The sequence below is a fragment of the Ailuropoda melanoleuca genome, chromosome 5 (assembly GCF_002007445.2).
Source record: "Ailuropoda melanoleuca isolate Jingjing chromosome 5, ASM200744v2, whole genome shotgun sequence".
NCBI classification, from domain to species: Eukaryota; Metazoa; Chordata; class Mammalia; order Carnivora; family Ursidae; genus Ailuropoda; species Ailuropoda melanoleuca.
Window position 1 is genome coordinate 11184618 of NC_048222.1, and position 15905 is coordinate 11200522.

At 46.2% G+C, this 15905-nt stretch overlaps 1 protein-coding gene across 2 annotated transcripts in view; it reads left to right on the top strand.

Moving 5' to 3' along the window:
• Positions 1-15905, top strand: part of DTNBP1 (dystrobrevin binding protein 1) — a 126241-nt gene that overhangs the window by 90255 nt on the left and 20081 nt on the right. The gene's annotated exons all lie outside the window — the stretch shown is intronic.

A 15905-nucleotide genomic window follows, 5' to 3' on the forward strand; every position in this document is an offset into this window, starting at 1 on the left:
TGTAGAAGGTACCATAGGGAATGGGACTTCGGATGGAGGCAGCAGTGATGGAGAGGTAAACATGGACTCAGGAGATATTCTGGAAGCAGCGTGGATTAGAGTTGGGAATGATTAGATGTTGGAGAAAGTGCTGAGCTTTGTCATCTTTACAGAAATATGGAGACTCATCTGTGTCCTTAGGAACTGGCAAAGAGCAAGTAAACTGTTGATGACCTTGAGAAGAGCGTCCTCAGTGGAATGAAGGGGACGGAAGCCATATCGTACCTACATCGTGTTAGTCCTCCCAACAACCACAGTATCCTTGTCCCTGTTGTACTGAATTTGAGAGATTTTAAGTAACTTCTCCAAGTTACCCAGCAAGGAGGTGGGGAAGCAGTGTTTGAACATGGTCTTGACTTCTGAGCCTGTGCTCTTTCTACCATGTAAGGCCGCCTCTTGTAAAAGCAGCACAGTGCTTGAGAGGACTGTGTATTCCCCGCCCCCCAAGTGCCCAGGACGCCAGACGCGGGAGTAGGTGTTGTGGAGAGCCACACGGTCACATGAGGTCTTGTTCCTGTTTTTTTAACAGCTATGGTGAGGGGAAATTTATATACCATAAAATTTGCCCATTTTAAGTGTATAGTTCGATTTTTAGTAAATTTACAGAGTTGTGCAGTCTTCACTGATGGAGGGAATGTGGGGTCTGGAGCCGACAGCAAAGAAAGAATTCTTGAGATGATTTCGGTGCAGAAAGGAGGTTTTATTAAAGCACAGGGACAGGCTTCCTGGGGAGAAAGAGCTGCACTGGGATTGTGAGAGGTGGCTGATTATATACTTTGGAGTTGGGGGAGGTAAAGACAAAGGGAAGTTTCCAAAAGGGCTTTCAGTCGTTAAAGAAGACTGACAGGATCCTGGAGGCCTAGCTATCGACAAGCTAAGGTTGTTTTTCCCTCTAGCAAAGCATTAACCTTAAGACAGTTGGAAGTTTCCACAACAATGTCATAGTCTGCCCGCCTCAAGTATTTTGTCAGTGGGCTGCATAAGGACATTTAATTTGATCTACACTTCCTTCTGCCTGTGTTCCCCACATCCATCACCACATCCAGTTTTAGGACATTTCCATCAGCCCCAGAAGAAAAGACCCCTTCCTGCCCGTGTGCAGTCAGTGCCTGGTCCCAGCCCCAGATAACCATGAGCCAGCTTTCTGTCTGTTCATGGACATTCCATAAAATGGAACAATAACAAGAAGCGTAGCCTTTTGTACTGAGCTTCTTTCACTAGCAGAATGTCTTTGAGTTTCATCCGTGCGGTCGCTCATATCAGTGCTTGGTTCCTTTCGTTGCTGAACGGTACTCGATTATAGGAATATGCCGCCTCTTGCTTATCCATTCCCCAGTAGAAGGACAGTTGGGTTGTTCTCGGTTTGTGGCTGTTCTGAATAATAGTGCTGTAACCATTCAGACGCAAGTGTTCATGTGGATATAGGTTTTCATTGCTCTTGGGAAGGATGAGTCCTCAGAGTGGAATGGCTGAGCGATATGATAAGTTTCCGTTTCACTTTTTAAAGAAACTGTTGCGCTGTTTTCCATAGTGGTTTTCTCCTTCTGCACTCCCCCCAGCCCCCCAGTTTTCCCTCATCCTTGGCAGCACTGCTGACCTCTTTTCGGACAGAGCAGTTGTGGTGGGGGTGGAGTGGTCTCGCCTGTGATTTCGATTTGGACCTCTCCACTGACCCATGGTGTTAAGCATCTTTTCATGTGTTTGTGAGCCATTCGTATATCTTCTTTGGTTAAATGACTATTGAAATATCTTGCCCGTTTCTTAATTGGGCTGTCTTACTGAGTTAAAAGAGTTCTTTATATATTTTGGATACAGGTTCTTTATCGGAAGGACGATTAGCCAGTACTTTCGTTCAGTTTTTAGTTTTTCATTTTCTTGTCTATTTTGAAACACAAAACTTTTTAATTTTAACGTCCCTTTGAACAAAAAAAAATTTAATGAATTCTGCTTTTGCTGCCGTGTCTAAGCACCTTTTGCCTAACCCAAGGTTGTGAGGCTTTTCTCCCAGCCGTTTCCTACGAGGTTTTGTAATAGGTTTGGTGTCACTTAATCATGGAGGTCAGAGAGTTCTTGTGTGAGGAAGTGGTACTTAAGCTGTGATCTGAAAGCTGAGTAGGAGGCAAGAGGAGCGGGAAGAGATTCCCACGGGAGGGAACAGCATGTGCACAGCTCCAGGCTGGCGGGATTGTGCCGAGTTCAGTGAGGTAGAACAAGGCCCTGAGTGCTGGGTGCAGTGAGTGCCCGAGTGGTACCTGACTGGAGAGCTGATCGGATGATGTAGGCCCGGAGGCAGTCCTCCTATTGTAGAAAACCGACCTCCCTGCTTCAGCCCAAAATAGAGCTTGAAGACAGAGCCTGGAATGAAGAGGAACAGTAGCTTTATGGCTTTGCCGGGCAGAAGGCTCCAGCGGGCCAAGGCCTTCAAAAACTGCAAGCCTTTCCGAAGGAAGGCACGCCAGGGTTTTCTAGAGAAATACAGGTCTAGCTGGGTTTGATAGGAATTGTGTTCGTTCTTCTGGCCTCCTTTGTCATGTCCGTAGGGTGATACCAGGTTCCTGAAACAAAAGGCTAATAAGAAGGGGGGAGGGAGGTTTGAGGACAAGAGGGAAAAGTTTCCTTTAAAATGGAATTTTGCTGAAGCGGTAGTGCAGCCATTTTGATTTCTGTTCAGCTTTAGGCTTTTAAGTGGTTTCACTCCCAGGAGCCATTGGGTTCGAGAGGGGATGACATGATCAGATCTGCTTTGTGGGACAGTCACTCTGGCTGCTGTGCAGAAATGGTTTAGGAAGGCAGCCAGTGTGGATTTGGATTGACCAGCTAGAGGGCTGTTGTTGCCCGGTTAGTGAGAGAGAATGGCAGCTTGGGCCCCGTGGGCTTGTGAAACGAGAGAGCGCCCCCTGGTGTTTGGGAGGCTGCCTTGAATTCTACATGGTCCCTCCTGCTTCCCAGCCAGGAGGTTCTAATAAGGGGAAGTGAGCCAGTGCCTGGGCTGCACACCCTTCCCTAGCACACACATACTTTTGGTTGTGCTTATTGGGTTTTCTTTTTCCAGCAGGAGATAGGGTTTGTTCCCAGCAATCTCATTTAAACACCTTCACTGCTTTCCTTCTTCATAAGACTTTGGGGAAAATTGAAAGCAAGTTACTTATTCATATTCATGCATACTTGTATGCTAAACACTCTGCTACATAACATAGAACGGCAAGTCCCTTTGTTGTGGGAAGGAACATCTTTGGGTAAGCATGGCTCATAATCTGGGGTCCTGGTAGCATAGGATGGACCCACCTGTTCTGTTAATTCAGGAAGTCATGGGGGAAATGTAACTGAGTCTGGTGAATACAAGAGAACAATGAAAGCAACACAGACTGTGAGCTTTTAATCCACTCATGCAACAAAAGATGATTGTGAGACATTTTCAAGGACCACAGTATCCAGTTCAAATGCTGCACTTTTATTTTAGTTTTGAAGCACAAAATGTGGAAGAATCTTTTTTTTAATGTTTTTTCATTATATTATGTTAGTCACCATACAGTACATCCCTGGTTTCTGATGTAAAGTTCGATGATTCATTAGTTGCGTATAACACCCAGTGCACCATGCAATACCTGCCCTCCTTGCTACGCATTACCAGCCTATCCCATTCCCCCACCCCCCTCCCCTCTGAAGCCCTCAGTTTGTTTCTCAGAGTCCATAGTCTCTCATGCTTCATTCCCCCTTCTGATTACCCCCCCTTTCTTTATCCCTTTCTTCCCTTACCGATCTTCCTAGTTCTTATGTTCCATATATGAGAGAAAGACAGCAAATGGATGGGTCATGTCTTTTTATCCAATCTGCAACCCTGTGGCGTTTTATGGGAGCATTAAGCCATCTACATTGAGACTAAATATTGAGAGATATGGTTTTAATGATGCCATGTTGCCAGTAAAGTCTTTGTTTGTATAGATTGTGACTTTCTGCTCTGTATCACTCTTGGGGCCTTTTTACCTTTATAGAACCCCCCTTAATATCTCCTGTAGGGCTGGTTTTGTGGTTACGAAATTGGTCATTGACTGGCGATTCTGGAAGGTCTTTATTTCTCCATCAATTCTGAATGACAGCCTTGTTGGATAAAGGATCCTTGGCTGCATGTTTTTCTCTGAAAGTGCTTTAAAAATGCCCCCCCCCCAAGCCTTTCTCTCATTCCAGGTCTGTGTAGAGAGGTCTTGACGTAATTCTGATACCTTTGCCTTGGTACGTGAGAAATCTTTGCCCTGGCCGCTTTCAATACTGTATCCTTGGATCTAATATTTGCGAATTGCACTGTGACGTGGCGTAGGTTTGTCGTGGTTGAGTTTGGGAGGGGTCCTCTCTGCCTCTTGGACACGGATGTTTGTTTCCCTTGCTAGATTGGGGAAGTTTTCAGCTACAATTTGTTCAAATATCTCTTCTAGACCTCTGTTTTTCTCCACCCCCTCGGGGATGCCAACCAGTGATTCTGACATTGGAACGTTTCATTGAGTCAGTAATCTCCCGTAACCTACATTCATGAGCATGGAGTTTTTTAAGTCCAGATTCTATTTTAGCTTTTTCTTCTACTAACCCATCCTCCAATTTGCTGATACTTTCTTCTGCCTCATTCACCCTGGCCGTCAGAGCCTCTAGTTTTGATTGCATTTGGCTCATAGAATTTTTAATTTCTGCCAGATTCGCTCTCATTTCCGCCCTTAGAGATTCTATATTCTCATTAACATTTTCGTTAATACTTTTTTCAAGTCTACACATCATCGTGACCATTGTTACTCTGAATTCCATTTCTGATAATTTGGTTATATCCTTATCCATTAGTTCTGTGGCAGAGGCCACAGACTCATTGTCTTTTCTTTGCTGGGGGGGATTTCTCCTTCTCGTCATTCTGATGAGGAGAGGATGCGGGGTTGTCCAGAGCCCAAATTATTGACCAGGACCCAGGCCGTTCACCCTTGTTTTATAGGGACCTTAGGGATATGGGCTTCTTGATTTTTCAGCCTGCCTTCTGGGGGAGGGGCCTGCCGCACCCATACTCAGGCAACCCTGTTTGGGTAGAGGTGTTCCCTGCAAGGGGGGATGGGGATGGGCACACTGTGAGCCGGTATTTCCAGGCTTTTGTTCTCTGGCAGCTTTCCCTGGCGGTTTGCTGTGCCTCTTCTGAGAGTCAGAGCAGCAGCGGCCGAATCTCAGCCTCTGTCTCAGAACAGAGGGATCGCGGACCATTCTCCACTCCACTGATGTTCTGGCCACTTTAACTCTGTTTCTGTTGGTGCTGCTCAACCCTGCAGCATCCTGGGATGTGTGCCCCACACCCGGCGTCCCAGCCTCACTTCCAGGGCCGGCGCGTCTCTGTCCTTGTGTTTCTAATGCCACCAGCCGCCCCCGCGTGCTCCCGGAGCTCCTGGTCTCAGTCTGATTCCAGTGAGCACACCGGAGTTCCGTGAGAAGTCTGGTGGCACGTGCTCCCAGCTCAGGGTCTCAGTCTGCTCTCTCGCAGGTGCCGGTCCGCAAGTCCTCCCGCTCCCCCGTGCAGGTGGCTGCTGCTTCCCAGTGCCCGAACGCGGCGGCCCCCTCCCCTTTCCGTTTATCTTCCGATATCTGTGCGCGGTTTCACGGCTCCCCACTTCATACCTCAATACTCAGCGCTGGAGATGTTCATTTGTAGAGATCCAGATGTATCTTCCTGCGTCTCAGGCTGATTCCGTGGATGTTCAGCGTGGTCTGGTACCTGTCCAGCTCTACTCATGGGACTGGCTGAAAAAGGGGTCCCCTACTCCTCCGCCATCTTAACTCCTCCCGCAGCCTGGTCATCTTAACAGTTAGTTCCTAAACTTCATCATATGAGAGATGCAGATGTCAGAGTCACCCTGCCGTTGGCGAAGCCTGCTCACTCACCTCCTCTCCAGCCCAAAATGTGGAAGAATCTTTTCTGTGATTTTCTCTGAGTGTCCTCTGATTGGCGCAGTGAATTAATAGAAGCAAATTACTATTTCTCAAGGGGATTACAGTAAATCTAATTCATTTTATCTTCCAAAATACAACAGAGAGCACTGGGATTTCTAGGCCAAGGGTGAGAAGTGTCTTGCTCAGAAAACTAAAATGTATTATTTTTACTAAGTGCTTTCCATTCTGTCTGTGAGACAGATACCAGAGAACATATGACCCTTCTTATAGTTTTCTGAAGTATACAAAGAGAAAGGTTTCTCTTGGTTGAAGTTACAGAGAAAAATAGGTAATGAAATGCTGCTGTAAAGAATGGAAAATAGAATAGGATGTTGAAATCCCTTTGCTGGGTCATTTTATTTTGTAATGTCTAAAATGGTAAATGCAGGTAAATTTTGAGTGTCAAGAGATTCTGGTAAATTGGAAAATACTTCATCTCTTGTGGCATACCCATGATCATAAATGGAAGAAATTAGGTTTAGGATAGGAAGTGAGGGGAATGAAAAAGACATAAGAAATTAACTATCAGACCTGTGGGCCTTTTTCTAAGGAACCCACATGGGTTTTTATAAGTAAATGTAAGAAATAGTAAAGCTTTCTGAGCCAAAAAGGGAAAGCTCATCTGTTGTCAGGAGCCTTGTCATTAATTGCCTCGTGCACGAAGAATAAAGAGAGTTGTTCGTGTGCAGACAGGGGAAGGTGGATAAAGGACATTGAAAGTCCTGAAGCTGTTTACCCCAACTGCTGATCAAACCACTTCTCTCTGCAATACTGTGCGCCTTCAGCTCCCCTGAGATTAAAACAGTGTGTATGTTGTATCATCCTCACATGATATGGAGTTTGTGTTTTTCAGTGCTTTAAAATCTTGTCTCTTTCTCCAGGGCCTTAGTTTATACAATAACATCCTTAAAGGACGTGTAAAATTTAAGGGTGGTGTTCCCGATGTGTTAGTCTCCTAGAGTAAACTTTACTTGCTTTACTGGATTCTTAGGCAGACTTTTTCATAAAATGACAAGAGTTGGGGACCTTTTCTGTTTGTGTGTTTTGTTTTTCTCTCCTTATGAGGATATACAAAAAGAGACAGTGATAAAATGAAAATAATTGTGTTTGGGCTTAGACTACATACACCATTCTCTCGAGTGGGTGTTTCCTGAAGGCCGCCCCTTCCTTCTCCTGTCTCGTAAGGAGTCCTCTGTTCACTCATTTCACAATCAGTGTTGAGTTCCTGCTTTGTGCCTAGAACAGTGGAAGGCCATGGAATACCCCACGAAAACAACTTATTCCTGTGGATTGGTGATGTGGGAAACAAAGGCAGAAGAAAAGTTATGACATTTCCTTACTACTTACAGCCCACTGACAAGTCCTTGAGACAGGCAGAGTGACCTTCCTCTGGGAACTCAGCTGCCTCCAAGTTGATACTTTGCTAAGGGCAAAAGGCAACCTTAGCCTGACCTCCCAGGATCCTGTGAGTCTACTTTAAACATCTAGAAATTCCTTTGGAAGCTCCATTTATCTCTATCCACCCCCCCAGATTCGTGTTAGCAGTCATCCCCCAAGCACGTGACCCACCGATATACATCTGAAGGTCTCATGACTGTGTTTTTACTAAACAGTGATAAATGACCTTTCCCAACAATAGCTAGCTCCTCAGGATCCTGGAAACCTTGCTTCCAAAATTCCGTAGAGACTTACGCTCTCCCGAACCCCCTCCCAACTTGAAGGTATATAATCGCCACCCCTCACAACCCCAGGGCAGCTCTTTCTGCCCACATATCCTGTTCCTGTGCTTTTAGAAAACCACTTTTTTGCACCAAAGACCTCTCAAGAATTCTTTCTTGGCCGTCAGCTCCGGACCTCACCAACATTCCAAAACTACACCATTGGATTGGTGGGGGCAGGCCTTCATTCTAGGGAGTATTGACATTTTCTGGAGCGTTTGTGAAAAGGACATTGTCACGTCACAGTTTTCAAAACACAGTGAATCTTATTTTAGGATTGTTAGCTCAGCTTGTCTTATATTCTCCTTACAACAAAATAATCTTGTGTATATGAATTGCTGTCATTTTAGTTGAGTAAACACAAGGGAGTTCCCATAATCTCTTGCATGTGTTGAACTTTTCACTGAATGGGTAAATATTCTACAGATTAAATACTGTTCTGAATAAACTCTCAGTGTTCCTTCCGTCTCTCCGCGTACTTCCTTTTTTTTTTTTTTTAAGATTTTTATTTATTTATTCGACAGAGATAGAGACAGCCAGTGAGAGAGGGAACACAAGCAGGGGGAGTGGGAGAGGAAGAAGCAGGCTCATAGCGGAGGAGCCTGATGTGGGACTCGATCCCATAACGCCGGGATCACGCCCTGAGCCGAAGGCAGCGCTTAACCGCTGTGCCACCCAGGCGCCCCATCTCTGCGTACTTTCACTTGTCGTCACCCTAAAGGAAAGGGAAGGTTGATTGCTTCATTTTGTAAGTAGGAATTTTGGGGAGTGATTCAGAGGCTGTATTTTGTTGATCATTTGGCGGTGATTTTTTATTTTTCAGAATGCTGTTTTTAATGCTTCCCAGATTTCTCAGCCAACCCTTCCCTAGTCCCGGGGTAACAGCATTTTTGGGTCACAGTGAATCTTGGTAAGCTCAGGTGTTTCTGAAGATGCCCTGATTATATGGACCAGTTGGACGTCATCGTCCATTGCCCCCCCCCCCCCCCCCCCCCCCCCCCCCCCCCCCCCCCCCCCCCCCCGGGTAGCCACTCCCTACTCCCACATTTAGCCTTGGAGATGACGCATGTTTGTTCTCAGCCCTGGGAATGCAGGCCCGCGTTTCCTGGCGGCCACACTTTGTTTCCTGAGCTGCTGAAGCTCTCTCTCTTCTGCATTCCTGCGTCTCGAACATCTGGCCTGCTGTGCCTGCCTCAGGCAGCTTTGCAGTCAAGCCACCAGTTGAAAGCCTGCTACCAAGATCGGCCTGTGCAGCCGGTGTTCCCCTGCCTCTAGACATGTGGCACTTTGTGATTGTGACCAGTCATTCATCCGACTTTTGCTGATACGTCCTAGGCACTAAAGCTGCCAGGCTGAAAATGTGACGGAGGAAAACCTTTCTTCTCTACCTCTTAGGTTTAGCGCTTAGGGCCCTGCGATAAGACAGACATACACGTTTTATTTGAGGTTAATTTTTAATTTTTACATGCACACAGAGGCCCTCCTAGAAAAGAAGTGAAGACCCATGGCCGCAGTCAGACCTGCGGGCTTATATACCGTTTTAACAGAGGGTGATAAATAGTAAAGACCCAAAGAGTTTGGACACCTAGGGGTGGTGAATTACAGGAACGTCCATAGATGGGGGGACCTAATGGAAGGCGAAGGCTACTTAGTAAGGTTTGCCACACAGACACAGGTTGGTGCCTTCTCTGATGACGAGTCTTCCCCAGGGATTAAGACTCCTCCTCCTCTTCCGGTTATGAGAGCGGGAAACACTTTACAATGGAAAGTTTATACCCTGCATTTAGACAGGAGAAGGTTAAAGAGCTTTCCCTTTACATCTGGTGTTTCTCAGTTGCCTTCAGTTCAAAGTAATCTTGATGCCAGAGTGGCATATTTCAGGGTGGTATATCCTGATCCCCTTTAAAAGACATTGTGTCTGCCCTTAAGGAACTTAGCGTCTGGCCGAGTGACAAGGGCACACGTACGGCATGAGTAAAGATGTATCAGTTACCCAGAGGAAAGAGAGCCTACAACTTGCTGGGCCTGTCGGGGGTTGGGGCAGGTGGGCAGAGCCCCGCAGGATGGGCAGAGCTTTGCTGCCTCTGAGCAAAGGGCAAGCGTAGTCACCGAGCAGCGCAACGAGAAGGGAGCATGATTTGTTACATGGGATTCGTAACCGGGAAAGCAGTTTCTTAGGGATACTTCCTGAATGATGCTTTCATTTCTGAGCTGTTCTTAACAAACGTCTTCACTGCATACAATGTAGTCGAAGAGCCAGGAAGAAACAGGAAGACAGAGGCTACAGTAATCTCTGAACCCCGTTTCCAGGCAGGAGGACTGCATCCCTGACATTTCGTATTTGTCTCTTTCACTTTCCGGTTCCTCTTTCCATTAGGCATTAAAACCTTCGTGGCCAAAAGTCCCTACCAAGGCCCCCACGGTGGCTGCCCTCTCGCCCTCCCGCTCCTCCTTTCTTCAAACTCCTCTGTCTTCCTGCCCGTGTCTCCCCCATCTAGGGAGGAAGCAAGCATGTGAAAACCTCATTCATGTTCACTTTTGAATGTCAGAATCTTCTCAAAGCTCCCGAACACTGAACACCGTATTCTGCTTACTTAGACGAAGCATGTTAAACCATCCCACTCACGAATTAGGGAAATTTCAGGGAGGAGTACTACCGGAAGTGAGACAGTTCATTCAGCAGGCTGCCCCCACATGTTGGCAGCTCCCCCGCCAGTCCCTTCCTCGTGCACCTTCTTCCTCTGCTTCTGGACTCCTGATCTGCTCGGGGGCCATGTCCTGCCATCCCCGCCGGCTGCAGCACCAGCCTTTCTGGGAAGCGTGCAATCCATCTCTCATCGCCATCTCACTAGCTGGCAGTGAGGGCTTATGGCAGCCGTTTATAATACTAATTTATTCATAAGTTACTCGCTCATAAGTTTTCAACAGCTTGCAGTGGAAAGTGATAAATCCGCATTTCTAAAATATTTTCTGGAAATAATTACATTTCCAACAGATATGATCAGCTTTCAGGCATTCTGAGATCTGACTATTGCCGAACCTTTTAGAAGCACAATATTTCCAACTTGTGGCTTGAGGACATTTATAATAATGAGAGGCCCTTGCATCCAGAAGCACATTTAGTTTTGTGTCCTTTGTGATAAATAAATATTTTTTATTGCAAATATATGCAGTAATCTGTTTCCCAGTGTGTGTAAATGTTGTGGGAAATAGGATTCAGAGTCATTTTAAAAGTGCTTTACTGAGGAGTGCCTGGGTGGCTCAGTGGGTTAAGCATCCAACTCTTGATTTTGGCTCAGTTCATGATCTCAGTGTCATGAGATTGAGGCCCACATCATGGAGAGCCTGCTTGAGATTCTCTGTCCTTCTGCCCCTCCCCCACTCCTGCACATGTGTGTGCTCTCTTAAAAAAAAAGCTTCTGAAATCATAATATATTTTTGTTATGTATTTTCTCAGTAAATCATCAGTGAAAGTACACCCGCTCTTAAACTTGAGAAGGTTTGAAACCATTGTTGTAGATTGTAATTTTTCAACTACTTGATTTGTAATTATGTGGTATAAGTAAAAACATCTCTAAAGGTGATTGTTTCAAATATTACTGAGTATTCTTTAGTGATATTTGAAGTCTGAAGCAGGCCAGACTCACGATGGTGGCGTAGAAAGATCCTCAACTCACCACCTGTCTCAGACACACCAAAATAACTACATGTAGAACAAGTGGGGCTGGGCATGACCCGAAGACTAGCAGAACAGATTTTACACGACTAACGATATGCACAAAAAGCCACATCGAGTCAGGCGGAAGGGACAGAGACATGCAGTCTTGTCAAGCCCAGCACCTTGAGCCCAGTGATCCGCAGGCAGGACGGCTGTCACAGCCGCAGAGGCCCCTCCCGAGGAATAAGGGCTCCTGGCCCCACACTGGGCTTCCCAGCCCAGGGGACCTTCTCCACACAGCTACGAAGACAAGCCCACACAACGTCTGGCTTTGACAACCAGTGAGACGTTTGGGAAACTGAGACGTCACCCCTAAAGGAGCAGGTATAGTCTCCCTCGCTCGAAGACCCAGCACAGAGGCAGCATTTTAAAATTGGACTCAGTTACACATGGAGATTCATTGACTAGTTTTAGGGCATGTGCAAGTGGGGCAGGGATCTTTGGAACTTTCTCCAGGGATGGAAGCACTGGCAGGTGCCATTATTTTTTTCACTCCCCTTCTAGATGGCTGGCCAGGTGCTTCTGGGCACCGTTTTTGACACCCTCTATCTACTGTGCAAGTACTGCTTACCCTGCCCTGGGGTTCCCCTGGGGACTTGCCCTTCCCAACCTGCCCACCCTGACCAGTGCCCCTCCCAAGGAATTCCTGCCCCACCACACCTGGTGGGTGGCTTCAGCCACCACCAGCGCCCCTCCCAAGTGGCCCCCCCCTACACCACCACACCCAGCAGGTAGCCTAGTCCAGGACTGGTGCCACCCCAATCAGCCCCCACCCCAGGGGTCCAGCCCCACACACTAGAATGTTTGCAGCAGTTGTAGCTGACCTTGCAGAGAGCTGCACCAAGGGCCAAGTCCACACACCAGCACTCCCAGGCCTTACAGACCGCGATGCCGGGGGACAGCACGCACACCAGCAAATCTGCAGCAACTGTAGCCCAGCCACAGTAGTTGGGCACACGCAGCCCACACAGAGGACGTGCCTGAAGCACCCGGGGGTGCAGGTGACTGGGGGAGGTTTGTACCGCCCGGCTTCACAGGACACCTTCTACATAAAGCCATCCTAGCCTGAGAGACGTAACTGACATACCTAATATGTAGAAACAAGCACAGAGAGGCAAAAGGAGGAAGACAGAGGAATATGTTCCAAATGAAAGAACACGATGAAACCTCAGAAATAGAGGTATAAACAACCTACCCGGTAAAGAGTTAGTAGTGGTCATAAAGGTGCTCGTCAAACTCAGGAGAATGGATGAACACAGTGCAGACTTCAACAAAGAGGTAAGAACTTTAAAAAGTACCAATCGGAGCCAAAGAATACAATGACTGAAATGAAAAATACCCTGGGGGAGTCAACAGCAGATGACACAGAAGAACAGGTCAGTGATCGGGAAGACAAGGTGTGGTGGAGATCAACCGACTGGAAGACAAAAAGGAAGAAGAACCAGAAAGATGTGGATGGTTTAAGAGACCTCTGGGACAACATCAGGCATGTTAACATTTACATTATCGAGGTCCCAGAAGGAGAAGAGAGAGAGAAAGGGACAGAAAACCTATTTGAAGAAGTAATAGCTGAAATCTTTCCTATCCTGCGGAAGCAAAGACACTCAAGTCCAGGAAGTACAGAAAGTCCCAAATACGATGAACCCAAAGAGACTCTCAGGAAGACATAATCAAAATGTCAGATGTAAAAGGTGAAGAGAGAATCTTAAAAGCAACAGAAGGGCACCCGGGTGGCTCAGCTGGTTAAGCCTCCAGTTCTTGATCTCAGGGTTGTGAGTTCAAGCCCCATGTTGGGCATGGAGCCTACTTAAAAAAAAAAAAAAAGCAACAAGAGAAAAATAAGTGGTTGCATAAAGGGAATTCCCTCCCTCCCCCGCCCCCGAATAAGATGATCAGCTGATTTCCAGCAGAAGCTTTGCAGGCCTGAAGGGAATGGCATAATATATTCCAAGTGCTGAAAGAAAAAAACTTAGAACCAAGATACTCCACATGGCAAGGTTACCACTCAGTATTGAGAGAGAGATAGGGGGTTTCCCAGGCGAGCAAGACCTGAAGGAGTTCATCACCACTGAACTGGCCCTGCAAGAAAATTAGAGGGACTTCTCTATTTTTTTTAAGTTTTTATTTAAATTCCACTTAATTAACATCCAGTGTAATATTAGTTTCAGGTGTGTGATATAATTCAGCACTTCCCAACATCACCCGATGCTCGTCCCAACAAGTGCCCTCCTTAATCCCCACCACCTTTTTAGCACATCCCCCCACCCACCTCCCTTCTGGTCACCATCAGTTTGGTTTATAGTTCAGAGTCTGTTTCCTGGTTTGCCTCTCTCTCTCTGTTTTCCCTTTGCTCATTTGTTTCTTAAATTCCATGTATGAGTGAAATCATATGATCTTTGTGTTTTTCTGACTTATTTTGTTTAGCATAATATTCTCTAGCTCCATCCATGTTGTTGCAAATGGCAAGAGTTCATTCTTTTTGATGGCTGAGCAATATTTCATTGTGTGTATATGTGTATATATGTGTGTGTATATATACATGTTTATACATATTCACACACACACACACACACATATATACACACACCACATCTTCATCATTCATCAGTTTAGGACACTTGGGCTGTTTCCATAATTTGGCTGTTGTAGATAATGCTATAAAACATTGGGGTGCATGTATCCTTTTGAATTAATATTTTTGTATTATTTGGGTAAATACCTAGTAGTGCAGTCACTGGATCATAGAAATAGTTCTATTTTTAACTTTTTGCGGAACCTCTATACTATTTTCCAGAGTGGGTGCGAAATGGGCCTATTTAAATAGAAAAGAAATGGCCGTCATTAGAAATAAGAATATTATGGAAGAAAACTTCTCACTGGTCATGGTAAACATGCAGTGAGGGTAATAGTAGATCTCCCACCTGCATAACTAGTATGACCGGTAAAAGACAAGTAATAAAATCATCCAGGTCTAACAGTCGGCCCAGGGATTCACAAAATAAGATGTAAAATATATCCAGAACTTAAAACATTAGCCGGGGAGGGGAGGGAATGTAGTCATTTTAGACTGTGCCGAGACGTAAGCGACCACAAGTTAAAACAGACTGTTAGGTGCATAGAATGTTCTATAGGAACCTCAGGAACCACACTGGTACCTGCGTCTCTGGTTGGCAGAGACCCGGGTGATATTCTCACTGGCCGGGAAGCCAGGCTCTGAAGACATAGAACAAGACAAAAGGAAAACCCCACCCGGTTTTCCTTATATGCACATTAAGAGCTTCAGCCAAGCTTTGGGTCTCTCAGAGCCACACCAATTCCTAAGAGGGTTGGGGGTTGTGTGGTATTTTACAGTGTACCTCATTGCATGGAAATTTTCTTTAGGTTGGTGGGTGACCTAGTGTCAAAAAAGCCTATTTTGTGACCAGCGTATTCCACCACGGGCGTTTTCGAGTTAGGTGGTGAGCACTCTAATAGTTTTTAGGTGCTCGACCGGTTATACAGCCTCAGCTTCTGAGATGTCGCCTAGCGAAAGCCTTTATCTCGTGTGCACCTTAACCCACAGCTGTGTTTGTCTGCACAGACCCAGTCTGGTGAGAACTGGGAACTCCCCAGTCTGTGAGGCCAGCGAGAACAGCAGGCTCCTAGAGCCTATGCCTGCATTCGGCCCTGTGCTTTTCCTTCTCGGGACAAACAACACAACAGATAGAGACAGTGACCATCTCTGGGAGGAAAGGATCAATAAAAACTAAGAGTACTTATAATGGATCTTTACTGGAGCTGCTGTACCTAAGGATCCAGTTCCACAAATATTCTCTCCTGCTCATCCAAATTCAGGAAAGGAAGGAAAAAAAAAAAAAAAGACTTCTCACTTGCACCGGCCTCTGTAGGCAGAAATCCAGGAGACGGATGTGATCTGGTCACAGCATTTTTGTTTCCTGCTGTTGTATGAAGCTGCCAAGCCACTGAGCAGGGACTGGTAAGTGATTCCACCAAGTAAGCTCGAGCTGCTACAGAGGGACTCCTGGCCCGAAGGCCCTTGTCTCTCACCGGTAGAGATGACCAGAGGTCATGCTTGTTTATGATTCTGCATTTCAGTTGCTGCTGGAGATTTTCCTTTCTAGATGATACTCCAGAGATAGTTTGAAAAGGATCGAGGAGATGACGTTTCTGTCATTTCCGTGAAGTGTGCCAGCTTCCCCGTCTTGTATTTTTTCTTGTCCATTCTATAAATATTTGTACAAAGTAAAAATTTACTTTTTACACTGAAGTGGATGCACAGTTATCGTTCACCTAGAGCAGTGATTCTCAGAAGCCTGGTCCTCGGACCAGCAGCAGCAGCAGCATCTGGGAACTGGTTAGAAATGCAAATTCTCTGGCCCACCGGTTACTAAATCAGAAACTCTGGCACGGGGCCCAGCAATCTCTGTGTTCACCAGCCCTCAAGCTGATTTTGATGCCACTAGAGGTTGAGAACCCCTGGT